We start from the raw sequence: 27,856 nt of genomic DNA on the forward strand, positions 1-27,856 counted from the left end.
ATGAAATGGTGTCACATGTTGGCCGATGCGGACCTCGGTGCATTGGAGGCACGCTACTTTGCTCTTCTCAAAAGTGACGCTCTTTGAGCTTCACCGAGAGGACGGAGGGCCAGACAGAGGGCTTGGCATGGCCTGACGGTCTGTTGTTGTCGATGTCACGTCGTCGGCTTCCATTTGTAAACCTTGACTTGCTCTTTTTATAGGCAGGATCCAATGCAAGACCAAACCTCATCTTCGCATGTTGCAAGTGCCTTTTGTCATCGGCGAATGTTTCCCCACCATGGTTTATTTGGATCTCGCATCAACTTACACCCTCATTATTTATACCTCTGTCTCGATTAGTCCCCTGCGGGGCTTCAGCTGTTTAGAAAAAGCCTTTTATGCAGAGAAACATTTGATGATCATTTTAGTTACTTTTGCCATTAAAACATCCCTTGATGTCATTCAAGGTTCACTTTTGTAATTGTATTAGATTGGTCTTTCATCTGTGATGGCTGTTGGCAAAACATAAAAACCTCTGAACACAACAGATATACCGGTTTTGTTTTGATATACTTGTTTGAGAGACGAGCCAAATACAATTAAACAAACTGTACTAACCACAACATGGTGAGGCCATTTTGTGGCTAATTCAGCTTGTAGAATGTATTTGGTTTGATTGTGTCTTTGCTCTATTGTTACCCACAAATGTGCGAACCAAAAAGCAGGGTTAAGCATTTGGTTCACTATGTCTGTCCTGTCCACAAATGTCAGTATATAATCGAGGAACAACTTTATTTCAATTGAATGTTGTATTATTTTGAAAATGAAGCTGTTGTTGAGCAGTACTTTGGCTCTGAATTCATCCCAATTGTGCATGTACAAAGATGAGTAAGATAATTTTTATACCTCCGCCAACAAAGTCGCTGGAGGCATAATGTTTTCAGGTTGTCCGTCCGGCTGTCCGTCCGTAATTCCATCTTTCCGCGCATCCGTCTGTCCGTGATAGGTTCTCGTTGCTGCGATAACTATAAGAACAGCTGAAGGGATCCAAGTCAAACTTGGTACAACTATGTATAGCGATGCAAAGAGGAACTGATTCGATTTTGGAGTCGAGGTCAAAATTGTCAGAGGTCATGTTAGGTAAAAATTCTGTTCCTGCGCTAACTTGTGAATCAGTGATTGGATTTTGACCAATCTTGATACAAGTATGTATGATGATGTAAAGATGAACTGATTAGATTTCGGCATCGAGAGGTCAGAGGTCATGTCAGGTATAAATGTGACGCTTGAAAACAGCTGAAGGGATTTAAAGGTTCACCGAATCAGAAAATTTTGTTTGGTTTCATGAATCGATATGGCTTCATTTAACACTTCATAGTTCTTTTCTTGAATAAATATCTTAAAAAGAAGATTTTAATGTTATTTGGTGCCCTTTTACACTCGATTGGCACTGCCACCAAAAAACGCGAGATTGGTCCCGCTCCTCCCATGACGTCATCTTGACCTCGGGTTCGTACCTGCACAGTTTGACAGCACCTTCCACATCATGATTTTGACTCGTCGTAATCTGAAGATTTTTGATCAGGAAATTTTTTCATCAAACTCACTTTCTGACGAGTCTGAAGTGAGTTGTGCGGCCATTATCCATTGCATGCTGACAATCTTTCCCTCGATTACATTATGGCAGTTTATCTGGAATTTTTTTTAGGGACAGTACCCGACGGCTGACGGGTTTGCTTTTTCAACTGTAACACTTCAAAAAGATTGGTATAAAAAAACCATGTTCAGTTCTTTGTTTATTAAAATCAATATAATCACATCAAAAAAAAAAAATTATATATTATATATGTTTGGATTCTGTGGACCTTTAAATCAAACTTTGTTCACGTATTATAATGATGTAATAATGTCGGTGGAGTCATATCGGTCATGTCGCGACGTTGAAGAGTACTGTTCTAGTTTTACTCCGTCTGCCTGTCTGACAGTCAAACAAAATTGAAAATCATTCCAAACAGGAAACTTACTGTGTTTACGGATGTCATAAAGGACACAAACACACGAATAACTAACGTTTTGTGTTAAATATGGTGGTGTAAAAGGCGCTGCATCAACGTCGGTAAAATTTTGAATATTTCTTTTTTTCTACAACGTTTAAAATCTTTATTTTATTTCAATTGAATTGTATACCTGAACACTAGAACACAAATCACATTTTTGGCACTTTCAAAAATCTTCCGTTTCGGCAAAAACTGGGACAAAATATTGCGGCATTTTACATCGTCATGACCAATGCATCCAAAGGGCCTGCACTATAATTCTAGCACAGTTCACGCAATACAAGCTCTGTGAGTTACAGTCACTGACGGAATGGATGATAAATCATGCCGTTGAAGTAAGATCTCAAAGAAATTCATCCGATATATTTAATACATGGAGGCCTACATATCGATCAAATGTTACCTCTCATGCACGATATATTATGCCCTGATTACCGTTGTTAAGTCAAAGTGTTTCTGCACATGCGCGGTGATGCATTGTGGGGCGATCAGCTTGTTTTGAAAGTCGCGCATTGGATGCTAACCCATGGGGTTTGTTCATCCCTATCCTCTAAAGTACTGAGCATTGGGTGAAGAAGAAGCATGTACCATTTCTTTGCTATGACACAGCCAGAGTCCAAGTTTTGCCACCAACCTAACAGATCTGGAGCGGACTCTCTCACCATCATGTCACCGAGTCTGCTGACGCTTGAGTCACACCACCTCTCAGAATGGATGCATGCGTGTCTGACCTATCTGTTAAGCTTTTTCTGGCTAGAATGTGGCTGAGAACCTATTAAAGCTGATAGTGTCTTATCATTATCATTTTCTTGGTATGCGCGAGGCTACTCTGAGTTCAGGCTCGAGCCATTAACAGGTGGTCTGGAAATCTGCCACTTTGCTTGGTGCGGCTCACGTTTAGCTGTTGGACAGACTTTGGTTTTGGAATGTATGAATGCTTCTTTGTTTAATTCCTATCATCGGAATGACGCTGACCGAACTTTGGAAATGAACAATATGATTTTCCACATCCTCGGTGGAGTTGTCAAATTTTTAGACAAACGCCGTTTTCATTTGAAAATGACCCCTTCATGTTCCAGAAAAGGATGAAGCAATAAAGAAAATGTTGAATTTTTTTTTACTTTAACCGTGCTTGTGATAATGTATTTGAAGTTTTGATTTGATAGCATTTCACAAACTGCTACAAATAATGGTAGAGTGTATTGGTCGGACGTTTTGTAACAACAAAAACTCCAACGTAATCATTTGTGGGTTTTGATCTCACACATGTCACCATTTTGCCAACATCGCTCCGATGAGAAAACGAGCCGTAAACGTAATAGTCGGATTTGTGACTCGATCTTGGATTAGCGGCAAAATGTCCAACACGGCCTTCCAACCAAATTTATGTATTTGTAACACTTGCTTTCCTGGACGTTAATGCTTTGTTTGCTTCTCTCTCTCTCTGTAGTTCTTTATTTATTTCCATAATCCTTGTCACGTGTCACCTCTCCTGTTTTTACCTCCACCACTGAAGGTGAAGAGGTTATGCTTTCACTCCTCTCTGCCTGTCTGTTTGTCTGTTTGTCTGTCTGTCTGTGTTCAGGATATCTCAAAAAGTTGTGAAAAAGAATAAAATCTTTACCATCTTTTGAACTCCATGACCTATCCACCTCACTGGAAACCCCCCTAAACTGTGCATTCCTTTCATTAACGTGTTCCATCCACCTCACTGGTTTTTTGGCTCGTGGTCCACCATCTCCTTCTGCCATCATTTTAATCTCCTGTTGTCCGTTAGTTCTTTGGCAATACTTGACCGTCTCTACAACGGGCTCATTGACGAATCGTCGTGCAATCTTGAATATCCAAACAATTCAGGCAAAAATCCTGCTTGCTTGCTTTTATTCTTGCGATGATGTCACGTCAGAGGAGCAGGTGCTTTCCTCCCCCCCCCCCCCCCCCACCGTTCCCCACACCATTAACGCAGCACTTTGCTTTCACCATCCCTGTTTGTTTGGATTTGTTTATGAAATGTCCGCTTAAAGCTCTTGTTATTGCAAAAAATAATTCCTGTCCACTGCGTTTTATTTATTTACTTACTTACCAAGTAGAGTGCAGCAACTTGGGCCTGAAGGCCTGTTCATGTGATGGTCGGAGTAAAGCCTAGCTGTCTGTACAGTCTCCGTGTTTATGTGTACGATGTAGAAAAGGACCTCGAGTGTACACTTAGGAAGCCAGCATGTGGCACACCATTAACCACAAGAACAAAACATCCGAGCTTTACTGTAGTTTGTTTTGCACCATTTAGTGGTTGCCAATGGGTCTGGCACTTGGGCATGTCTGAGCTTGTATGATAGGAACTTTGTTTTTGGGGCCAATGTTTGTAACAAGTGAAGCTGTGGGATCTCAGGCATTGGTATCGGATGACCGACTTGGCAGTCTGAGGATATCAAGCTTCCATCGAGCCTGCTATTGCATGTCACCATTCGGTTCATTTGCAAAACTAATTTCCTTTGTTCTCTCCTTGGCTTTTTCTTTTTCTTTCTCTTCAGTCTCAAGTTCTTGTTTATCTGATTGGTTTCTGTCCCTTTGCTGAATGAGGTTGTCTCCATTTAAAGACATTTACATTTCTTACAAAAACATTCTCAATCAAGAGTTAAAATCTCGCCTGATTTTATTTTATTTTATTTTTAGTCATGCATTGAGTGAGCTTCACGGAAGGGAGGAACCACAGCGGGTAATGGATAACAGACAGAATGGGGCAAAGGGAATGCGATGGGGTGATAACAATCGGATACACCACAGCACAAGGAGAAGAAATTGTAGAAGGGTGAGAGCAGGGTCTTGGTGCAGTAAAGCTCTAGTTCTAGTGGAAACTGTACAGAATCTCATCCCAAGTGCGGCTAAGCAATTTTTTCTGTCTGTCTGTCTGTCTGTCTGTCTGTCTCGCAGTGAAACAAAATTGAAAATCATTCCAAACAGGAAACTTACTGTTTTTGTGGATGTCATAAAGGACACATACAACAAGCATGAACAACTCTCTCTCTCTCTTTCTATCGAGTGCAGCCTGTGGCTGCTGGTTGCATCATTGGTTGAGACGCGGCTATGCCGCTGATGCAGTGTCCCCCTTACCAGTACACTGGTGCTCATTTTGCCGACCTCGGAAGGATGACAGGATGAGTCAACCTCATGATATATTTTAATTCAGCGGCCAACGGGGCTTGAACTCAGGACCCTAGGATTCCAAGCCGCCCACCCTAACCACTAAGCCAACACCAAGCTTCATGAATAACTAAAGTAATGTGTTAAATATGGTGGTGTATAAGACACTGCACCAACGGTGGTAGACTTTGATTCAATGTTTTTGGGGGGGTTTTTCTACACCTTTTAAAACTGTTACTTTATTTCAAATGAATTGTATATTTGAACAATGTAGAATACAAATCGCCTTGTTTACACTTCCCAATACCCACAGTTCAGTAGTACTTGCGTAAAACTCTATGCTGTCTTGACCAATCGGAGATTCAGACGAAAATGGTGGCACCTAGCGATGCAATCGCAGAGCTAACTTCGTCCAAAGGATCCGTTTGTTTAAATGCATCTTTTTCTCAAAGAGAGTTCCAAAATCGTCAGTTTCTCCAAGAAGAAATGGTAGAAGGTTCAGCTCTGGAGTGTTCTGTTTGACCCATCGGCTTCGCACGGTTACCATCACGTCTGTCATTCAAAGTTCACGAATGAGGCTAATATAGGTCGTGCTCAGAAACAATGCAAGAGTTTAAGAGACCCTTTCCACGTCCTTTTCCTCAAGACTGCACAGCGTAACGTGTTCTATGAACTCTAGCTTTTGTTTGTTGGGGATTCCACCACCTTACTTTGTCAGGGATTACTACCTTTTGTGGGGTATATCTACTTCCAATGTTAATGTCGTTATAGTCTAAATTGATCAAAGAAAGCTCGGTTATATATTTAAGAAATGTTACAAATGGTAACGAGAGAGTTCATAGAACACCTTATCCACGGTCTTGTGAAACCAAGGACATGGGTGGAGTCTGCGAGCAGCAACTTTAATTGGTCGACATGTTGTAACATGGCATAATACTTTGTCCAAGTACTGTTAAACAAATGGTTTTTGAAGTGCCTAAAAGGCGATTTGTGTTCTTGTGTTCGAGCATATAATTCCATTGAAATAAAAATCGATTTTAAAGGATCTCGAAAAAAAAAAAATCGGAAGTTTTCCTGCCGTTGATGCAGCGTCTTTTACACCACCTTACTTAGTTTTTCGTGCCTGTTGTTTGTGTCCTTTGTAGCATCCTTAAAAACAGTAAGTTCCCTTTTTGGAATGATTTTCCATTTTGCTTGACTAACAGACAGGCAGATGGAATAAAACAAATTATCTCGCTCTTCTCTGCGCATGTGCGATTGTGAAAATTCAGAGCCAAAGTACTGCTGAACTACACATTAGTTTTTCAATTCATATTCCGATTCGTGTTCAAAATATCACATAAAATTGAAATCAAGTTTCTCCTCGATCATAAACCGACGTTTGTAGACAGACAGACAAAGTGAACCAATTACTTCACTCCACATTTCAATTTGTTTGCACAGGGTAATTACATTATACTTTGGCTTCAGGAAAGTCAGACCGATTTCGTCATCACAATTCCACCTCATCTACAGCTTTTCTCTCATCATTACGTTCTTCCAAAATGACAAAACCTGCTCAAAATATTGTTGAACTCAATCGAATAGTATTTACACCACTGTTAGGTCATTGAACTTGTGCTCTTACATCTACCTAATGTTTTGTGCTACTATGAAACTTCCAGAGGGCACAGAGGCCACGATCCCAGTGCCCCCACCACGAACCTGGACATCTTTGCCCCTCACCACCAATGTTCTGCGCAGCTCTGCATACTTTTCTCTTTTGGCAGTCACACAGGTGTTGAGGGCATCAGGTCCATTGTCAAAGGGAACAGCAACATCCACCTGGAGCATTTGATTCCAAGCAGGCTCAACAATAGGATTGTCTTGTTGAAACCAAACAGGGCATTTGTCCCAGGGAAAAACCAAGGACCAAAATAACGTGATCGTTTCTCATCCTTGTTGGTTTAAAGTAGGGGGACGTCACTGGCCTATCTGAGGAATCGGTTTGTAACTCCTTCATTTGAGGACCCATGATGTAATCAGCTCGGTGGTTGTTAATGACCAGGGAGGATCTTCATCTTGGTGCATTGCAAACTGATGCTTGATATCCGTCTCGAAATACAGATATATTGGGAAATTTTGATAATTTCCTTAACCTCGCAGAAATTTAAATGTCTGTTCCATTGTTGAGCACTGAACTAGCGTGGTTGTAACCACGTAAACAAAAGTAACCCTCAGGCTTTAGCCGCTTATTTTTTGTTTGCCACCGTTCCTCTTCATGGCATCTTGTCATTTTTTGCTCAGCTTTGCTGACCCCCCCCCCCAAAACATCTCTGGCTGGTTACAAATAGAGAGGCCAAGCGTTGTACCCGAAATAGGCCAGGCACCATCTGCTCACTGTTCCACACCCTGACCCCCACCTCCAGCAAAGAAAGGTAAGGCATCAGTGAGTGAAAAAGCCTTTCTGAGCACTGAGAAATGTTTTGAGATATTTAAGGGTTTCCTTGTTTATATTTAACCATTTTACCACCTAACTTTTCTGATAAACTGCTATGACTAAAACGGTTGTGTTTCAAAGGGGGTGGAACATCTTGAGATGCGAGTGATCTGGATTTATAATTTCCCTCTGAAGCCCAACCTGCATGTTTTCTGCTTTCCTCATGATCGAATCGCTCTATAATATAAAAGGAGCTGTCTAGGCGTGCCTGCGTCCGTCCGTCCGTTTCTGCCTGCCTAAGTGTGTCTGGCCATCAACAATTGTCCTATAGGGGGATACCACTAAACAAGGCCAATCTGCAAACAGTATGATATAGTTGAATAGGATGAGAATAGATGGGCCTATTTCAATTTCCATTAAAACAAAAACTCTTCCTCCTTCATCTTCTTCTTCACTTATAATGGCGAGTCTCATTCAATCCCTTTTCTCATGTCGATTAAACGCTTGCTGTATTCAATACTTTTTTTTTCTTCTAAATTTCCATTTTATTCATGTCGCCCTATCAAACAGCATTTCCAATTATACACCACCTTTTAAAGCATCACAAAGCAGGTCACTCTATTTGCAACACAGGTGAGAAAAGGATACAAACAAAAACGCAGCTGATACTCAATAATTTATTGGCACAATTTTTAAAGTGTGAAAGTAAATTTTTATTTATTTTGTTTGGAAGCGCTGGGTCTTGCATTCTAGTTTATCCTGAAAACCACACACCTTGAGCCAATGATCTACCCATATTTATCCCAAAAACCACACCTTTAGCCAATGATCCACCCATATTTATCCCTAAAACTACACACCTTTAGCCAATGATCGACCCATATTTATCCCTCAAACTACACACCTTTAGCCAATGATCGACCCATATTTATCCCTAAAACCACCTGCCTTTAGCCAATTATCTACCCATATTTATCCCAAAAACCACACACCTTTAGCCAATGATCGACCCATATTTATCCCTAAAACCACTTACCTTTAGCCAATGAAACACCCATATTTATCCCTAAAACTACACACCTTTAGCCAATGATCGACCCATATTTATCCCTAAAACCACTTACCTTTAGCCAATTATCTACCCATATTTATCCCGAAAACTACACACCTTCAGCCAATGATCGACCCATATTTATCCCAAAAACTACACACCTTTAATGATCTACCCATTTTTATCCCAAAAACTACACACCTTTAATGATCTACCCATATTTATCCCTAAAAATACACACCTTTAGCCAATGATCTACCCATATTGGTTCACGAAAAAATATTTTCACGAAAAATATAAGTGACCACTATGTTCGTTATTGTTGTGTGTCTCTCTGTCTGTCTCTGTCTGTCTCTGTCTGTCTCTGTCTGTCTCTGTCTGTCTGTCTGTCTGTCTGTCTGTCCCGAGCATAGCTCCGTGGGTTTTGATCCGATCCTGATGAAATTTTGGTAAGAGGCTTATATCATGATCAAGTTGTGTTTTCCTGAATTTTTTTCGATTTTTTTTTTCATTTTCGTGTCAAGGTCACAAGGTCACGAACTTCGAAAATTGTGATTTGGACATAAAAATCCATCTTCTCCGAGGGGGTTGTCGAATCTGGCAGGGGTTTCGGTATTTGTTGAGCCCAATGGCACCTGCATAGCCCCACAGAGCTCGATTTTTTTATTTATTTAATTAATTAATTAATTTATTTATTTATTTTCATTTTAGTCCCAAGGTCAAGTTCACAAGGTCATGAACTTAGAAAATTTCGAATTTTGACATAAAAATCACACGACTGCCCAAATTTTGAGAGCTAGGATGACAATATTTTTTATGCATTATCTTGAGGTCATTCCCCACCGAAAGTCTTGAAACCATTTTGCTCCATCTCGAACACCTTGCCCGTGGCGCTCCCTTCAAGTTTGTTTTTACGCTGATTTCATCAAAGTATGGATAATCCGAGGAGTGCGAAATGCCATATAGCCTATATGACGTTATATTGTTCCTGGAATGTTCCAGAGGAAGTTTTGCACCAAAGGTCATAATCCTTGACCTTTGACCTTTAAAGTTCACAAAGGTCAAATTTTCAAAGTTGTGGGAATCAAACCGGGTTTTCGACCTTCGACGAACTAACTCCATTAAGCTATAGCACGTATCCTGTTTCCTTATTTTAATGTCCACAACATTGTTTTGCGACCTTTAAAGGTTATGCAAAGGTCAATTTTTTTTATTGTTGTTGAACGAAACTGGGTTTTCGACATTTTGCAGCTAATAACCTGTCACTCGTACCACGTCATGTTGATCATTTTTCTAACTTGGTCAAACATTATCACATTGTCTCATCCTTGACTTCTGAAGCAATCTACATCGTCAAATACCGCTTGTGAACCATCGTCGTCTTCAGACTTATTTTTCCCTAAAACTACACACCTTTAGCTAATGATTGACCCATATTTATCCCTAAAACTACACACCTTTAGCCAATGATCTACCCATATCTATCCCTAAAACTACACACCTTTAGCCAATGATCGACCCATATTTATCCCTAAAACTACACATCTTTAGCCAATGATCGACCCATATTTATCCCTCAAACTACACACCTTTCACCAATGATCTATCCATATTTACCCCTAAAACTGCACACCTTTCGTCAATGATCTACCCATATATATATATCCCTAAAACTACACACCTTTAGCCAATGATCGACCCATATTTCTCCTGAAAACTACACACCTTTAGCCAATGATCGACCCATATTTATCCCGAAAACTACACACCTTTGGCCAATGATATACCCATATTTATCCCAAAAATTACACACCTTTAATGATCTACCCATATTTATCCCTAAAACTACACACCTTTAGCCAATGATCGACCCTTATTTATCCCGAAAACTACACACCTTTAGCCAATGATATACCCATATTTATCCCAAAAATTACACACCTTTAATGATCTACCCATATTTATCCCTAAAACTACACACCTTTAGCCAATGATCTATCCATATTTATCCCTAAAACTACACACCTTTAGTCAATGATCTATCCATATTTATCCCTAAAACTACACACCTTTCGTGCTGAATTGATCTTTCTGTATTCTACCCTCAGACCGAGACATTTAGCAGTAACACACACATGCCACACGCCATCCACCCATGCACTTGCCACACACACACACACTACACACACACATTGTTTATAATTTATTATAATCTAGCAAATGCTTCACTGATAGATGGACAGATCACCTCTTGGAATACCAAGGGGGAAAGAGACAGAGAGACAGAGAGACAGAGAGATAGAGATAGATAGATATCTAGGAGATTTAATGTGGAATGTGTACCTGACAAAAAAAAAATTAGTGGAAAATTTTCAGTGAAGTAATTAAATCAAGGGAGGGGCAAAGTGCCCCTCCCTTTATATGGGACGGTTTCTATGTATGCAACTTTAACGTGGGGACTGAAAATTAGTTTCTCGGCCTCTACTGGACGAAATTGGCTGCATATTTCAGAAGTAAATCATTTGTACGTCAAGGTAATTTGTTCCAAATTTCAGCAACGTCCATTTCGGAATTCTTGAGCTTTTAATGGGAAACCTCGAAATTCCCGTTGGTGTCTGTCCGTCCGTCCACCCAAAATGTATTAACACTCGTATCTCAAAGGCAATTCATTAAAACGATCTGAAACTTGGCATATACATTGGACAATATGTTTAATCAATGGCTTTCAAAACAAATTCTACAAAAGTGCCAGAGTTTTTGATTTTTTGATAGCTTTTGCTCATTAGCGATTAGCTTGAGTTCTGTTCTTGTGCCGTACAAGTATGCAATGGCGGTGTTGTTAGAAGAAAAGGCTCCTGCAACAATCAAGGGGAGCACAAAGCACCCCTCCCTTTTTATATGGAACGGTTTATCTGTATGCAACTTAAACACGGGGACTGAAAATTCCTATGGGGGTTCGCCCGCCAAAATAGGTATTTGCTTTCTTCTCCAAAACCACACACACAATTTTGATGAAACTTGACCACAACCTTCATCACCTATGATATTCTTTGGGAATATGCCAGGGGCATAGAAAAGGCCTCTTTATATTATGGTGTTTGCCATGTGGCAAACTATAGAAAAGAAGGGACATTCTTGAGGAAAATGGCAGGGGCATAGAAAAGGCCTCTTTATATGGTAGTGCCACGTGGCAAAGGATAGAAAGGAAGGGACATTCCATGGCTTGTGGAGAATGCCAGCCGATAGATTATAAGGGACATTCCAAAAAAATCTCGTATGCATACTGTCAAACTACCCTTGTGTTCTCAGGAGGAACCAAGTAATGCTCCAGAAAAGTTCATATATCCTGCATATCCTGCACACAAACAAACAAACGTATAGAAAGGGGTGAAAACATAACCTCCTTCACCTTTGGTGGTGAAGGTAAATTAGATGCCACTAGGATTTGTAGAGGGAGACAGGTTTGAGAGTTCAGAAGAAATTAGAAAGATGATGTTTTCTGGCTCTTCTGAGGGGAAACACACACTTGTTCTGAGCTTTGTGGAAGGAACTGAGATTACCCTCAGTTGGGTTTACCTTCCACGAGGCGAAGGCAAGTTGTTTCAGGACAACTGCCTCGCCATGCAAGCTTCAGTATACCATGGGCAGGAGGAAGGGTCGGACAACTAAAGACAAGATGGGATAAATCTGTGCATGAGAGAGAGCAAATTAATTTGCAGCCACGGAAACCATTTTTCAATTCTCTCTTGAACTGGTAGTTCACTTTACTCATTCTAATCCTCTTATTTATTTTGCCTTCCAAACTCTGGGGATTTCCCCAGGGAGAACTGAGCTGGGGTCACCATGCCCACTGCTCACGCCACGGGAGCTTTCGCCTGCTTTAAAATTATTTTCATTTCATTCAATCAAGTTACACTTTGGGCATATTCCTTTATCTTTTTTTCACTCAATATAATTGTCGGAACTGTAGAAAAAGTTAAGCTTAATGCTTTGGCAATTGCACATGTTCTTATGTAAGTATGGAGAAAGTGGAAGCATAACCTTCCTTAATAAATACGCTTGTATGTTTAGTTATAAGAATCGGTAATATCTTATCATTTTCAGATTTCACTCGAGATTTCGACACTTATTTAGTCCACAAAATCCAATCCGAGAGTGGATCGTGTTTCCAAGGCAAGGCATTTTTCGTAGGCCAAATCAAAATGGTGGTTAAGACCCCTGCAAGGTAAAGTTGGGCTGACCAAGGATATGCCTTTCATGAAAGCAAGTCATTAATTATCTCCAAGTGGTGTGTAAATTTACCCAGACACCCAGTTACATCCATGCACTCCTTTGGAGTTCCCTTAGTATGCATGTAAAGTTTGTTGTCGCGAGGTTTCATGGTTTTGGAGTTGTGGAGGAGACGGACAGACTTATTATATGGACACACGCTGACATTTATTGATTTACTAGCAAATACTACCCATTGCTTAATTGACAGGAAAACTAAAGTAGGGGTGAGAGAAAGAGAAGAGGTGGAAGAGTGAGGAGGTGGAGGGGAAAGAGAGAGAGAGAGAGGAGGGAGGGAAGGCAGACGTGTGGTGGATCATTAATTACGATTCATACTGTTTCGTCAAAATGATTCTCAAAAAAAAGGGAAAGGGAAAGGAGGGGGGAGGGGAGTTAGTTGAGAGGAAATGTTCCGCTTTATGACACACACACACACACACACACACACACACACACACACACACACACACACACACACACACACACACACACACACACACACACACACACACACACACACACACACACTTATTAGTATAGATGCTTCCAGTGGCTTTCCTCTCCATCTTCATTATTTTAGGTTTTTTTAAACTTTCTACCAGGGTATGCTGTCATCACCTGTGTTTGTTAGTGTTTGGAATTTTCTAGCTCAATCGTATTGGTAATTTTCTTTATGCACTGTTAGCTTCAGGCCCAACTTGTATCTGTAATTAATAACACTCAACAGTGGCTTGGAGCAGCCTGGGCTTGTCTCAAAAGTTTGTTTCCTAAACTACACATTGCTTTCCTTGGCAAATTCCAAAATGATGCATCAGGCATTTCTGTAACAAATTCAAATATATTGATTTGTGAGGAAATGGATTGCACTACATTAATTTGACAATTTCAGAATTTCAAATGTCTGTTGATGATTTCCAGAGTCTTCTCTTCGAGTGGCTATCAGGTTTTCTCCATACTCCAAAACAGCAATCTGGGCAGTCCTGTTCTTCATATGCATAAGTCTCACAAGATCCCAAGGTTCTTTATTTATTCGATCCGAACCAGCAGGCTGGCGGACTCCAAACCTGGGTTTATTTCAAAAGTTAAACAGAAGTCAATGTGGCATGGCACACCACAAAGCAATTCAGGACTGGCCATTCTTCCCTTTCCCCCACACCCCCTCCCTGCCCCATCTCACTCCGCTTTCCTATTTATATATTCTCAGAGAGAGAGAGAGAGAGAACCATCATGAAAATCCCTCCCGCTACAAACTGCTCGTACTTGCTCGACAATTCTATGTCCAGAAATATCACTTGATCTTCGATATCGCACCCAAGCGATCTTGCTCCACAGATTAAATACCAGCCTCAACATTAGAACTCGTTATCCTTTTACACAAATCAACTTTTGGAATAAACGTCTCACCTCAACAAACCTTACATAGCCGTATTATATAATAAACATTACCTTCTATATCAAATCTTGGGTATACAAGCATTAACCTTTCACACTACCAATACACTGCCTAACAGATGCATAAATAATTTGGGACAATCGGTGAACTCTTTGTCGTTGGAAATTCATTTTTGTTTTGCAGATGACACCCTGTTTTTTGGAATATTTATTTTAATTCAAGACAATCGTACACTCTAACTTTGTCTCAACACAATGACTGCCTGGCTAATGAGCCATTTTCCTTTTGGGATCAACTGATGGGTCAGTATAGTCTCTGGAATTCCTTGGTCTCACAATAACCTGTCTGACAGCTGTCTTCCAAATGCGGTTGCTGCCTCCGACTTCTCTGTCCATCCTCAGCTGTCCTCAGCTTATAACAGTGTACAAAGCCTTTCTCCACAGTGCCATGGAATATCTATCTATCAATTACTAAAACTCTCATATTGTATGTATGTATGTTCCCGAAATACAGCCAAAACGGTGCATGATAGCACAAAAATTTTTAGTGCCACTTTACTCACCATTCTCCTGCGGTGTGCAGTATCAAGTTTTGTTCAAACCGGGCATCGAAAAAATATTATTAAAAAATCAATTCCCGATTCAGTCAAGTACTCTTCGGGAGAATTTGATCAATGCAAACAACCTCAGCGGTATAGTTCGCTGGAGCTATCTTTTTTTTTTTTCTTGAAATGATTTATTTTAAAATCTCAAATATTTAGTATAGACAAAGAACGATTTATTTTTAAGCATAAAATAAACATCGCCATTTTGATTTCGTACTTCCGTGTTCATTAATCAATAGAATTGTGTTTCGAAGACTACGCACAATAATTTATTCGACTTTCTTTTCTACATTTTTTTTTCACATTGAGATGCAATATCAAGTTTCGTTCAAATCGGGCAATGAAAAAAATTATTAAAAAATCTATTCACGAGTCAGTCAAGTACTCTTCGGGATTATTTGATCGATGCAAACATCCTCAGCGGTATAGTTCGCTGGAGCTATCTTTTTATTTTTTATCAACGGCTGTCACAACGGGAACCCAACGGGTTCACGGGTCGTCTAATGACCTATGGGCTGCTGCTATTGCTTGTCATTTTGTCCCCACATCGAGGTTTTGGAGTCTAATGCCCTCCATCTATTAGCATATCACGACAGGATTCCAAATGTCAGGGTCTTCTTCTTACTCACTGTAAGAAGGTTGGTGGTTGGTGGTTACTAGCTCTGTTGTGGTCTTGGTCCTCTCACCCCCTTCATCCAACCCCTGTTCCTGTGAGATCACACATGTTTATTAAACAAGCTCAAATGAGCTAAGATCCTTGTCCTTTTAATGATGACGTCATAAAAACGAATATGACGTCATTGTGACGTATAAGGTTTGCGACAAATTATCTGTGCTAATGCCCGGCTTGATTCCTGCAAACAAAATTCAAACAGCTTGCCTAGTTTCGGAGATAATGATATAGGCGATTTCCATTAGCGGCGATATTATGACGTCAACTTTTTTTGTAGGAAGAATTTCCAAAATCTGAGATGGTTACTGCCTGCGCATGGGCTTTCTGCATATACATGGCAAGTTTCACGAAGATCCGATGTAAACTCTGGGTTGTGAAACAAAAATGTCAAAAAATAGGAATGAAGTCATAAAAATTGATATGACGACATAGTGATGTATCATATGTGCGGTAATTCATCTCTGCTAATGCCCTGTTTGATTCCCGCAAACAGAATTTAAAAAGCTTGCCTAGTTTGAGATTATTTTTTAGGCGATTACCATTAGCTGAGATATTTTGACTTAATAACTTTTTTTCCAGGAGGAATTTTCAAAATCAGAGATGGTTACTGTCTGCGCAGGGTATTTTTACATATATATGCCAAGTTTCAGGAAGTTTCGATGAAAACTGTAGGCTGTGAAACAAAAAAGTCCACAAGAACAACAACGTGAGTAAGATTTAGAGATCCTCCACGAGGATCTAAAAACCCTTACCTTCCATCCTTTTCCATTACTCTTGGCTTTTTGCTCACCTCTATTTTTTCATTCCCCTTTTCTCTTGTCAGTGAAGTCTTGTCTTCTCCTCTTTCCTCGAGGCCTTTAATTCTGCTGCCCTCCACTACTATCGTGGCCAAAAATATTGGCACCCTTGCACTTTTTTCAAATAATGCACCATTTCTTCCAGAAAGTTGTTAAAATAAAAATATTTTGGTATCCACAAATGTATTTCTTTGGTTTGCAGTGGAACAAAACAAAAAAAGCTGAAAAAAAAACGAATTTTAGCTTATTCCACAAAGAAATCCTAAAATGGCCCGGACTATATTGTTGGCACCTTTTCAAAGTTGTTGGACATCATTAGATTTCAAACAGGTGATTCTCCTTTACTTTGGAAATGAACTCACCTGTGGTGAGTTGCAGGTACCTGCAATATAGAAATCACTCATTAAACTAGTTTGAGTGGAGAAAAGGAGTCATTCTGCTGTTTTGAGTTATTTGAAAAATAGTGCAAGGGTGCCAATATTTTTGGCCACGACTGTATCTAATGGCTTCTTCCGTTTATATCTATGAGCTTTAACACACCAACTGAGACCTTGTTCCTCTTGAAACTCTTTCACCTGCATCACTTCTCCCTGTGCCGTTGTGCATCCATGCATTTTTCCTCCAATTTCCCATCCACCCCACTTTCTGCCTGTTGACCATTCACCTGAATGCTATTCTGCTCTTCCATGAGCCTTGACACATGGATAAAAATTATAGTCATCATAATCTTCGCTCCACAATGTGTTTGCTTTGCTGAAGCAAACAAAATAATTTTGTTCAAATGTTTGCAGCACTCGTCACTGTTCACCGGAGATAAAATTGCGTGGTGTATTTTGGGGGTCACTGGTCACTTTGCACATATGTCGGGGTTGTGGATTTTGGAACTGTAAAGGTTGTAGTTGTGTTCGTAACAGTTTAGCGGGAATTTGTATTAGTTTATTGAATGAAGTAGGGGGAGGCCTAGTGTTAAATTTAGTGTTAAGGCAAGAGTTTGTCAGTTGGGATCTTGGGAATATAGTGGTGGGGGGGGGGGGGAGGGTACAAATAGAGAGCGAAGGAGAAAGGAAGAGAAGTACATAAAATGTGATGCTTAATGTGGGCCTCAGGAAGAATAAGGGACGCAAAGGGTACTCATTTACAGGAAGTGTGAGGAAATGGCACATGTGAGGATAGTTATTACGAGGTTGAAGGAAGGGATGGATAATTTGCAGCAAGTGGCAGAATTTGAGAAATTTGTAGATATAATTAATAGTTGGTGCTGGTTGTGGAGTGAGGTTGCTGAGGCTATTGGCAATGATGGGGATGCAGTGAGCACAGGCATTGATAAGGGTGCAGCAAGTGTAGAAAGTGGTGAGAGTGCAGTGGGAGCAGGCAGTGGGGTGGGTGCAGCGGGAGCAGGCAGTGCTGAGAATGCAGCGGGAACATGCAGTGGCGAGGGTGCAGCAGGAGCAGGCAGTGGTGAGGGTGCAGCGGGAGCAGGCAGTGGCATGGGTGTAGAGGGAGCAGGCTTTGGTGAGGGTGCAGCGGGAGCAGGCAGTGGCGAGGGTGCAGTGTGAGCAGGCAATGGCGAGGGTGCAGCAGGAGCAGGCAGTGGCAAGGATACAGTGACGAGGATGCAGCGGGAGCAGGCAGTGGAGATGGTGCAGCGGGAGCAGGCAGTGGAGGTGGTGCAGCGGGAGCAGGCAGTGGCGAGGCTGCAGCGGGAGCAGGCAGTGGCGAGGGTGCAGCGGGAGCAGGCAGTGGCGAGGGTGCAGCGGGAGCAGGCTGTGGCGAGGGTGCAGCGGGAGCAGGCTGTGGCGAGGGTGCAGCGGGAGCAGGCTGTGGCGAGGGTGCAGCGGGAGCAGGCTGTGGCGAGGGTGCAGCGGGAGCAGGCTGTGGCGAGGGTGCAGCGGGAGCAGGCTGTGGCGAGGGTGCAGCGGGAGCAGGCTGTGGCGAGGGTGCAGCGGGAGCAGGCTGTGGCGAGGGTGCAGCGGGAGCAGGCTGTGGCGAGGGTGCAGCGGGAGCAGGCTGTGGCGAGGGTGCAGCGGGGCAGGCTGTGGCGGGTGCAGCGGGAGCAGGCTGTGGCGAGGGTGCAGCGGGAGCAGGCTGTGGCGAGGGTGCAGCGGGAGCAGGTGCAGCAGCAGGCTGTGGCGAGGGTGCAGCGGGAGCAGGCTGTGGCGAGGGTGCAGCGGGAGCAGGCTGTGGCGAGGGTGCAGCGGGAGCAGGCTGTGGCGAGGGTGCAGCGGGAGCAGGCTGTGGCGAGGGTGCAGCGGGAGCAGGCTGTGGCGAGGGTGCAGCGGGAGCAGGCTGTGGAGAGGGTGCAGCGGGAGCAGGCTGTGGCGAGGGTGCAGCGGGAGCAGGCTGTGGCGAGGGTGCAGCGGGAGCAGGCTGTGGCGAGGGTGCAGCGGGAGCAGGCTGTGGCGAGTGTGCAGCGGCGAGGGTGCAGGCAGTGGAGAAGGTGCAGCGGGAGCGGGCAGTGGTGTGGGTGCAGCGGGGGCAGACAGTGGAGAGGGTGCAGCGGGAGCAGGCAGTGGCGGGGTGCAGCGGGAGCAGGCAGTGGCGGGGTGCAGCGGGAGCAGGCAGTGGCGGGGGTGCAGTGGGGGCGGGCAGTGGCGGGGGTGCAGCGGGAGCAGGCAGTGGCGGGGGTGCAGCGGGAGCAGGCAGTGGCGGGGTGCAGCGGGAGCAGGCAGTGGCGGGGTTGCAGCGGGAGCAGGCAGTGGCGAGGCTGCAGCGGGAGCAGGCTGTGGAGAGGGTGCAGCAGCGAGGTGCAGCTGGAGCAGGCAGTGGCGATGTGCAGCGGGCACAGGCAGTGGCGATGTGCAGCGGGCACAGACAGCGGAGAGGGTGCAGCGGGCAGCGGCGAGGGTGCAGCAGGAGCGGGCAGCGGCGAGGGTGCAGTGGTGAGGGTGCAGCGGGCGCAGGCAGTGGAGAGGGTGCAGCGGGAGTGGGCAGTGGTGGGGGTGGAGCGGGCAGTGGCATGGGTGCAGAGGGATCGGGCAGTGGTATGGGTGCAGCGGGAGAAGGCAGTTGTGAGGATGCAGCGGGAGCAGGCAGTTGCGTTGGTGCAGCGGGAGCAGACAGTGGTGAGGGTGGAGCTGGAGCAGGCAGCGGCGAGTTTGCAGCGGGAGCAGGCTTTGGTGAGGGTGCAAGGGGCAGGCAGTGGAGATGGTGCAGTGGGAGCAGGAAGTGGCGAGTGGCAGCGGGAGCAGGTCGTGGCGAGGATGCAGCGGGAGCAGGCAGTGGCGAGGGTGCAGCGGGAGCAGGCAGTGGCGAGGGTGCAGCGGGAGCAGGCAGTGGCGAGGGTGCAGCGGGAGCAGGCTGTGGCGAGGGTGCAGCGGGAGCAGGCTGTGGCGAGGGTGCAGCGGGAGCAGGCTGTGGCGAGGGGGCAGCGGGAGCAGGCTGTGGCGAGGGTGCAGCGGGAGCAGGCTGTGGCGAGGGTGCAGCGGGAGCAGGCTGTGGCGAGGGTGCAGCGGGAGCAGGCTGTGGCGAGGGTGCAGCGGGAGCAGGCTGTGGCGAGGGTGCAGCGGGAGCAGGCTGTGGCGAGGGTGCAGCGGGAGCAGGCTGTGGCGAGGGTGCAGCGGGAGCAGGCTGTGGCGAGGGTGCAGCGGGAGCAGGCTGTGGCGAGGGTGCAGCGGGAGCAGGCTGTGGGGAGGGGGGAGCGGGAGCAGGCTGTGGCGAGGGTGCAGCGGGAGCAGGCTGTGGCGAGGGTGCAGCGGGAGCAGGCTGTGGCGAGGGTGCAGCGGGAGCAGGCTGTGGCGAGGGTGCAGCGGGAGCAGGCTGTGGCGAGGGTGCAGCGGGAGCAGGCTGTGGCGAGGGTGCAGCGGGAGCAGGCTGTGGCGAGGGTGCAGCGGGAGCAGGCTGTGGCGAGGGTGCAGCGGGAGCAGGCTGTGGCGAGGGTGCAGCGGGAGCAGGCTGTGGCGAGGGTTTGGTGAGGGTGCAGCGGGAGCAGGCAGTGGAGATGGTGCAGTGGGAGCAGGAAGTGGCGAGTGGCAGCGGGAGCAGGTCGTGGCGAGGATGCAGCGGGAGCAGGCTGTGGCGAGGGTGCAGCGGGAGCAGGCTGTGGCGAGGGTGCAGCGGGAGCAGGCTGTGGCGAGGGTGCAGCGGGAGCAGGCTGTGGCGAGTGTGCAGCGGGAGCAGGCTGTGGGGAGGGTGGAGGGGGAGGAGGCTGGGGCGAGGGTGCAGCGGGAGCAGGCTGTGGCGAGGGTGCAGCGGGAGCAGGCTGTGGCGAGGGTGCAGCGGGAGCAGGCAGTGGCGGGGTGCAGCGGGAGCAGGCAGTGGCGGGGTGCAGCGGGAGCAGGCAGTGGCGGGGGTGCAGCGGGAGCAGGCAGTGGCGGGGGTGCAGCGGGAGCAGGCAGTGGCGGGGGTGCAGCGGGAGCAGGCAGTGGCGGGGGTGCAGCGGGAGCAGGCAGTGGCGGGGTGCAGCGGGAGCAGGCAGTGGCGGGGTTGCAGCGGGAGCAGGCAGTGGCGAGGCTGCAGCGGGAGCAGGCTGTGGAGAGGGTGCAGCAGCGAGGTGCAGCTGGAGCAGGCAGTGGCGATGTGCAGCGGGCACAGGCAGTGGCGATGTGCAGCGGGCACAGACAGCGGAGAGGGTGCAGCGGGAGCGGGCAGCGGCGAGGGTGCAGCAGGAGCGGGCAGCGGCGAGGGTGCAGTGGTGAGGGTGCAGCGGGCGCAGGCAGTGGAGAGGGTGCAGCGGGAGTGGGCAGTGGTGGGGGTGCAGCGGGAGCGGGCAGTGGCATGGGTGCAGAGGGATCGGGCAGTGGTATGGGTGCAGCGGGAGAAGGCAGTTGTGAGGATGCAGCGGGAGCAGGCAGTTGCGATGGTGCAGCGGGAGCAGACAGTGGTGAGGGTGGAGCTGGAGCAGGCAGCGGCGAGTTTGCAGCGGGAGCAGGCTTTGGTGAGGGTGCAGCGGGAGCAGGCAGTGGAGATGGTGCAGTGGGAGCAGGAAGTGGCGAGTGGCAGCGGGAGCAGGTCGTGGCGAGGATGCAGCGGGAGCAGGCAGTTGCGAGGGTGCAGCGGGAGCAGGCAGTGGCGAGGGTGCAGCGGGAGCAGGCAGTGGCGAGGGTGCAGCGGGAGCAGGCAGTGGCGAGGGTGCAGCGGGAGCAGGCAGTGGCGAGGGTGCAGCGGGAGCAGGCAGTGGCGAGGGTGCAGCGGGAGCAGGCAGTGGCGAGGGTGCAGCGGGAGCAGGCAGTGGCGAGGGTGCAGCGGGAGCAGGCAGTGGCGAGGGTGCAGCGGGAGCAGGCAGTGGCGAGGGTGCAGCGGGAGCAGGCAGTGGCGAGGGTGCAGCGGGAGCAGGCACTGGTGAGTGTGCAGTGGCGAGGGTGCAGCGGGCGCAGGCAGTGGCGAGGGTGCAGCGGGAGCAGGCAGTGGCGAGGGTGCAGCGGGAGCAGGCAGTGGCGAGGGTGCAGCGGGAGCAGGCAGTGGCGAGGGTGCAGCGGGAGCAGGCAGTGGCGAGGGTGCAGCGGGAGCAGGCAGTGGCGAGGGTGCAGCGGGAGCAGGCAGTGGCGAGGGTGCAGCGGGAGCAGGCAGTGGCGAGGGTGCAGCGGGAGCAGGCAGTGGCGAGGGTGCAGCGGTAGCAGGCAGTGGCGAGGGTGCAGCGGTAGCAGGCAGTGGCGAGGGTGCAGCGGTAGCAGGCAGTGGAGAGGGTGCAGCGGGAGCAGGCAGTGGTGAGGATGCAGCGGGAGCAGACAGTGGCGATGGTGCATTGGAGATGGTGCAGCGGGAGCAGGCAGTGGTGATTGTGCAGCGGGAGCAGGCAGTGGAGATGGTGCAGCAGGAGCAGGCTGTGGAGATGGTGCAGCGGGAGCAGGCAGTGGCAAGTGGCAGCGGGAGCAGGTAGTGGCAAGTGGCAGCGGGAGCAGGTAGTGGCGAGGGTGCAGTGGGAGCAGGTAGTGGCGAGGGTGCAGTGGGGGCAGGCAGTGGAGATTGTGCAGCGGGAGCAGGCAGTGGCGAGAGTGCAGCAGGAGCAGGCAGTGGTGATTGTGCAGTGGCGAGGGTTCAGCGGGCGCAGGCAGTGGCAAGGGTGCAGCGGGCACAAGCAGTGGCGAGGGTGCAGCGGGCGCAGGCAGTGGCGAGGGTGCAGCAGGCGCATGCAGCGGGCGCAGGCAGTGGCGAGGGTGCAGCGGGCGCAGGCAGTGGCGAGGGTGCAGCGGGCGCAGGCAGTGGCGAGGGTGCAGCGGGCACAGGCAGTGGCGAGGGTGCAGCGGGCACAGGCAGTGGCGAGGGTGCAGCGGGCACAGGCAGTGGCGAGGGTGCAGCGGGCACAGGCAGTGGCGAGGGTGCAGCGGGCGCAGGCAGTGGCGAGGGTGCAGCGGCGAGGGTGCAGCGGGCGCAGGCAGTGGCGAGGGCGCAGCTGGAGCGGGCAGTGGCGAGGGTGCAGCGGGAGCGTGCAGTGGAGTGGGTGCAGCGGGAGCGTGCAGTGGAGAGGGTGCAGCGGGAGCGTGCAGTGGAGAGGGTGCAGCGTGAGCGTGCAGTGGAGAGGGTGCAGCGGGAGCGTGCAGTGGAGAGGGTGCAGCGGGAGCGTGCAGTGGAGAGGGTGCAGCGGGAGCGTGCAGTGGAGAGGGTGCAGCCAGAGCGGGCAGTGGAGAGGGTGCAGCCAGAGCGGGCAGTGGAGAGGGTGCAGCCAGAGCGGGCAGTGGAGAGGGTGCAGCCAGAGCGGGCAGTGGAGAGGGTGCAGCCAGAGCGGGCAGTGGAGAGGGTGCAGCCGGAGCGGGCAGTGGAGAGTGTGCAGCGGGAGCGGGCAGTGCGGAGGTTGCAGCGAGTGCGGAGGTTGCAGTGGGTGCGGAGGTTGCCGCGAGTGTAGGCAGTGCGGAGGTTGCAGGCAGTGCGGGCAGTGCAGAGGTTGCAGGCAGTGCTGGCAGTGCAGAGGTTGCAGGCAGTGCGGGCAGTGCGGAGGTTGCAGGCAGTGCAGGCAGTGCGGAGGTTGCAGCGGGTGCGGGCAGTGCGGAGGTTGCAGCGGTTACGGGCAGTGCGGAGGTTGCAGTGAGTGCGGAGGTTGCAGCGAGTGCAGGCAGTGCGGAGGTTGCAGTTAGTGCAGGCAGTGCGGAGGTTGCAGTTAGTGCAGGCAGTGCGGAGGTTGCAGTTAGTGCAGGCAGTGCGGAGGTTGCAGTTAGTGCAGGCAGTGCGGAGGTTGCAGTTAGTGCAGGCAGTGCAGAGGGTGCAGTGATTACAAGCAGTCGTGATGGTCCAGGCAGTGGTGAAGGTGCAGCTATTGAAAGCAGTGGTTGAGGGTACAACAATAGCGATTGGTCAGAATGATGTCTGGGAGACCGTTTTTGTGGTTGATGAGACTATTAAACATGTTGATTCTTCATTCTGCAGGAATGATCATGGGCATCGAGTTCTGTGCAATTTTGAATGAGCAGGAGTTGGGGACATTGAAGGAAGGGTAAACGACATCGTATCAGGTCACAGTTGGAAGAAGTTGGTTGTGGTACACCGAGGAGCAAATGGTTTAGGGAACATTTACTCAGAGGTTTTGACAAATAGATACAGGATATTGGGTAAGCTGTTGGAAGCAAAGGGTTGTGAGGAAATGTTTTCTGGTGTTCTTTCAAGTTATTGTTATTACATTTCTCGTAAGAAATGATGTAGAAGTTATGAGCAGAACGATAGATGTCAACCATTGGCTGGAAGCATGGTGTCGGGAGGAAGGTTTTGCATCTAAGAAACAGTGGGAATCTGAGGGGACAAAGGGAGTGTTTTCCGAATAATGGCCAAATGGAAAAGAAGCAGCAAGGTTTGCAGTGGGAATTGAAGAAGGAATTCAGATTTTTTTTTTTTTTTTTTTTAGGTCAGGGGAGGGTGGGGAAGCTCTTGAGGAAGGAATGGATGATGTAATTGTGATTAGTAAGGCCAGGCAGAAAAATGGAATTTCAGGAAGGGAAAAGTAAAACGTATTCTATACCAATGCCAGGAGTTTTAAGAATAAGATGGAAGAGCTTGAAGCCAGGAGTACGATATAGTTGCAGTGAGTGAGACATGGTTTAAGGAGGAGAGTAACTGGAGGACAGGGTGAGAAGGCTACAAGGTGTATCGGTGTGATAGGAAGGAGAGAATAAGGGGAGCAGCAATCTTGGTAAAGGACAGCATTGCATCAAGAGAAAGGGGTGACATTAAGGAAGGAATAAATGTAGAGGATTCTGTGTTTGTAGAGATTAGAGATTGTAAAAACAGTAAGATACTGGAAGGATGTTTTTATAGGGCTCTGGGTGTGAAGGAAGAGGTGGAAGGAGGAGTACATGAAGAATCCAAAAGGGCATATGGTAAGGGAAGAGTGTTGATGATGGGGGATTTTAACTTGCCAAGGATAGATTGGGTCCAGGAACAGGGAAAGAACAGAGTGGATTAGGATTTCTTGGATTTAGTCCAGAATTGCATTTTAACTCGGTTTGTAGATAAGCCCACTCGGGGGAGTGTAGTGTTTGACCTCCTTTTAAATAACGATCCCAATATGGGGGAGGAGATGCAGGTCGGGGTGCATTTAGGAGCAAGTGACCAGAACAGTGTTTGTGCAAAGATTCTGTTCAGGGTTAGAGTTCAGGAAAGTAGGGTAAGGCTATTAGATTTCAGGAAGGCAAACCTTGAGGGTATGAGGAGAGAGTTGGGTGATGTAGATTGGGAGAAGCCAACAACAGGACAATCAGCATCAGAGAAATGGGAAACCTTCAAGGACCAAATGTGCAGAGTGCAGAGTAAGTACATTCCAATGAGGTGTAAAACTAGAAGTAGAAAGAGACCAGGGTGGTTGAGCAGTGAGATAAGGAACGCTATTAAGGAGAAGCAGAAGGCATTTATTAGGTTTAAAATAACAGGACTGGAGTTAGATTTACATCACTATCGGAGTAAACAGAGGCAAGTTAAGAAAATAACTCGACAAGCCAAAAGAGAGTATGAGAAGGACATGGCTAAGAATATTAAGCATAATAATAAGGTATTCTTTAAGTATGTAAGGGGTAAAGGGGTGAGGTATATAAGGGGTGAGGACCAGTGTGGACCCATTGAGGAATAGCACCGGGAGAGTGTTAATGAGGAAAGTGAGATGGCAGGCTTATTAAACAGGTATTTTTCTTTAACTTTTACACAAGAACAGTCAGGAGAAATGCCAATAGCTGAGAGTATCAATCGAGGAGGTGAGGAAGGACTTTTACAGAAGATCCAGGTTGGAGTGGAGGAAGTAAAGGAACAGCGAGGTAATCGAAGAGTTGATAAGGCTCCGGGACCAGATAGTATGCAATCGAGAGTGTTGAGGGAAGTGGCTGAGCAGGTAAGCGAGATGTTAAGGATATTTTCAAAAGCTCACTGGAGGCAGGACAGGTACCGGAGGATTGGAGAGTAACAAATGTAACACCACTATTTAAGAAAGGATCCAGAGAATAATTGGGAAACTATAGACCTATTAGTTTGACTTCAGTTGTGGGGAAGGTGTTGGAGACATTAATTGGAGACCAGATGAGGAACCATTTAAATAAATACAAACTATTTAAAGGTAGTCAGCATGGGTTTACCAATGGTAGGTCTTGTCTAACAAATCTTGTTCAATGAAATAAAGAGTTCTGTGAAGCAGTGTCTGATTGGGTGGATGAGGGAAAGGCAGTGGACATAGTATATCTCGACTTTAAGGCATTTGATAAGGTACCACATCGGAGGTTGTTAGCCAAAGTGAGGGCTTGTGGAGTGGCTGGTCAGGTAGCTAACTGGATTGCAAACTGGCTTCGTGATAGGAAGCAAAGAGTGGCTGTGAGTGGGAGGATGTCTTGCTGGGAGGATGTGTAAGTTGAGGGGTACCTCAGGGATCAGTACTCGGACCATTATTATTCATTATTTACATCAACGATTTGGATAGTGGGGTGAAGAGTAAGCTTTCCAAATTTGTGAATGACACAAAGCTTTGCGGTAAGCTGGATAGAAGAGGGGGTGGTGATCAGATACAGGAAAATATTGATACTTGTATGGATTTAGCAAGTGTAAGGTGTTGGGGATGGGAATGAACAATGAAAATAGAGATTGCAGGATGCAAGGGGTAATTTTAGAGCGTGTCACACAGGAGATTTGGGGGTGGTTATCGATATGGGAGGTAAGCAGGCAGCACAATGTCAGGCAGCGATAGGTAGAGCAAATAGGGTTTTAGGCTGTATTCAAAAAGCCTGGTGTTGGCTTTGCAGTTAGGGTGGCTGGCTTGAGACCTTACTGAGTTTGAGCCCCTTTTGTCCTTTGAATTAACACCAGGTGGGATTTACTCAGCCTGTCATCCTTTTGAGGTCAGCGAAATGCGTACCAGTGAACTGGTAATAGGGGCATTGCATCAGTGGCACAGCCACACCCCCAGCCAATGATGCTATCTACAACCTTGTGCTGCATATGAAGGAGGGGGAGGAGGAGGAGGAGGAGGATGATCATCATCATCATCGTCAATTATAAATCAAAAGAGGTGGTTTTAACATTATATAGGAATTTGGTGAGGCAGCATCTCAAAAATTGTGTGCAGTTTTGGTCACCATAACTGAGGAAGGACATAGATGCCATCGAGAGGGTTCAGCGCAGGGCTACTAGATTGATTCCGTGCCGAGCTAGACTCAGCTATGAGGAGAAACTGAAGGAGACGGGACTTTATACACTCTACCAGAAAGGAGGTGGTTACGAGGAGATATGATGGAGATGTTTAAGATATTGAAAGGAATAGATAAAATAAGTGCAGATCAATTATTCAACAGAGTGGACAGTGATAGGACCGGGGGTCATAGCCTGAGAGCGAAGAAAAGGGGAGTTAAGACGGGAGTAAGGCAGGGAACTTTTACTCAGAGAGTACTTAATGCATGGAATGGCCTCTCTGGAAAGGTTGTGGCAGCAGAAAGAGTAGATAAGTTTAAATTAGAATGAGATAGGTACCTGGAAGTTATGGAGATAGAGGGGTATGGGGATATTGGCAGGACTTTTCAGTAGCTTGAGCATTGATGGGTGATTGTGTGCATGTGTGTGGAGTGCTGTCTGTGGGTGTCTCGTCAAGTGGTGTTGTGTGTTTCTCACCCAAGAACCGCATGAGGCCATTCCTCCCCTGGAATAATAAAAAAAAAAAACGACACAAAGAAAACTAAAAACAAGTAAACAAACCAAAAATTGCATTTTTATTTTTTAAATATAAATTGGTCGGGTGTTGATGTGCTCCAGGCATGATGGGCCGAATGTGTGATTCCTTGTGCCCAACTACCTGAATGGAGTCACTGAAAAACACACACACACACACACACACACACACACAGGTCGTGTATTGTTGCTGAGATGTCTAATGGGCATCAACTTGTTCTGAGCCCTTCACTCGGTTACGATCACCTTCGCTGTGCCTACGAGTCCTTTTTGTCCCCGTGTTGTGACTTCCTTTGCTCGCATGTCTCTCATGGAACCCAAAATTCCCTGGGTTTTTGAAGAAACTTTAATGAGGTTCGGAATGAATCGTTTTTGTGTTCTTCCTTCCCTTTTCATTCCGGTAATCTTGTAA

General features: G+C 47.1%; 1 protein-coding gene across 1 annotated transcript in view; it reads left to right on the plus strand.

The window, feature by feature from the left end:
• The window catches only part of LOC147025887 (uncharacterized), a 138,188-nt gene that overhangs the window by 12,005 nt on the left and 98,327 nt on the right, over positions 1–27,856 (plus strand). The window lies entirely within an intron of this gene.

This window comes from Eptatretus burgeri, chromosome 5, assembly GCF_056783735.1.
Source record: "Eptatretus burgeri isolate ZD-2024b chromosome 5, Ebu_testis_v1, whole genome shotgun sequence".
NCBI classification, from domain to species: Eukaryota; Metazoa; Chordata; class Myxini; order Myxiniformes; family Myxinidae; genus Eptatretus; species Eptatretus burgeri.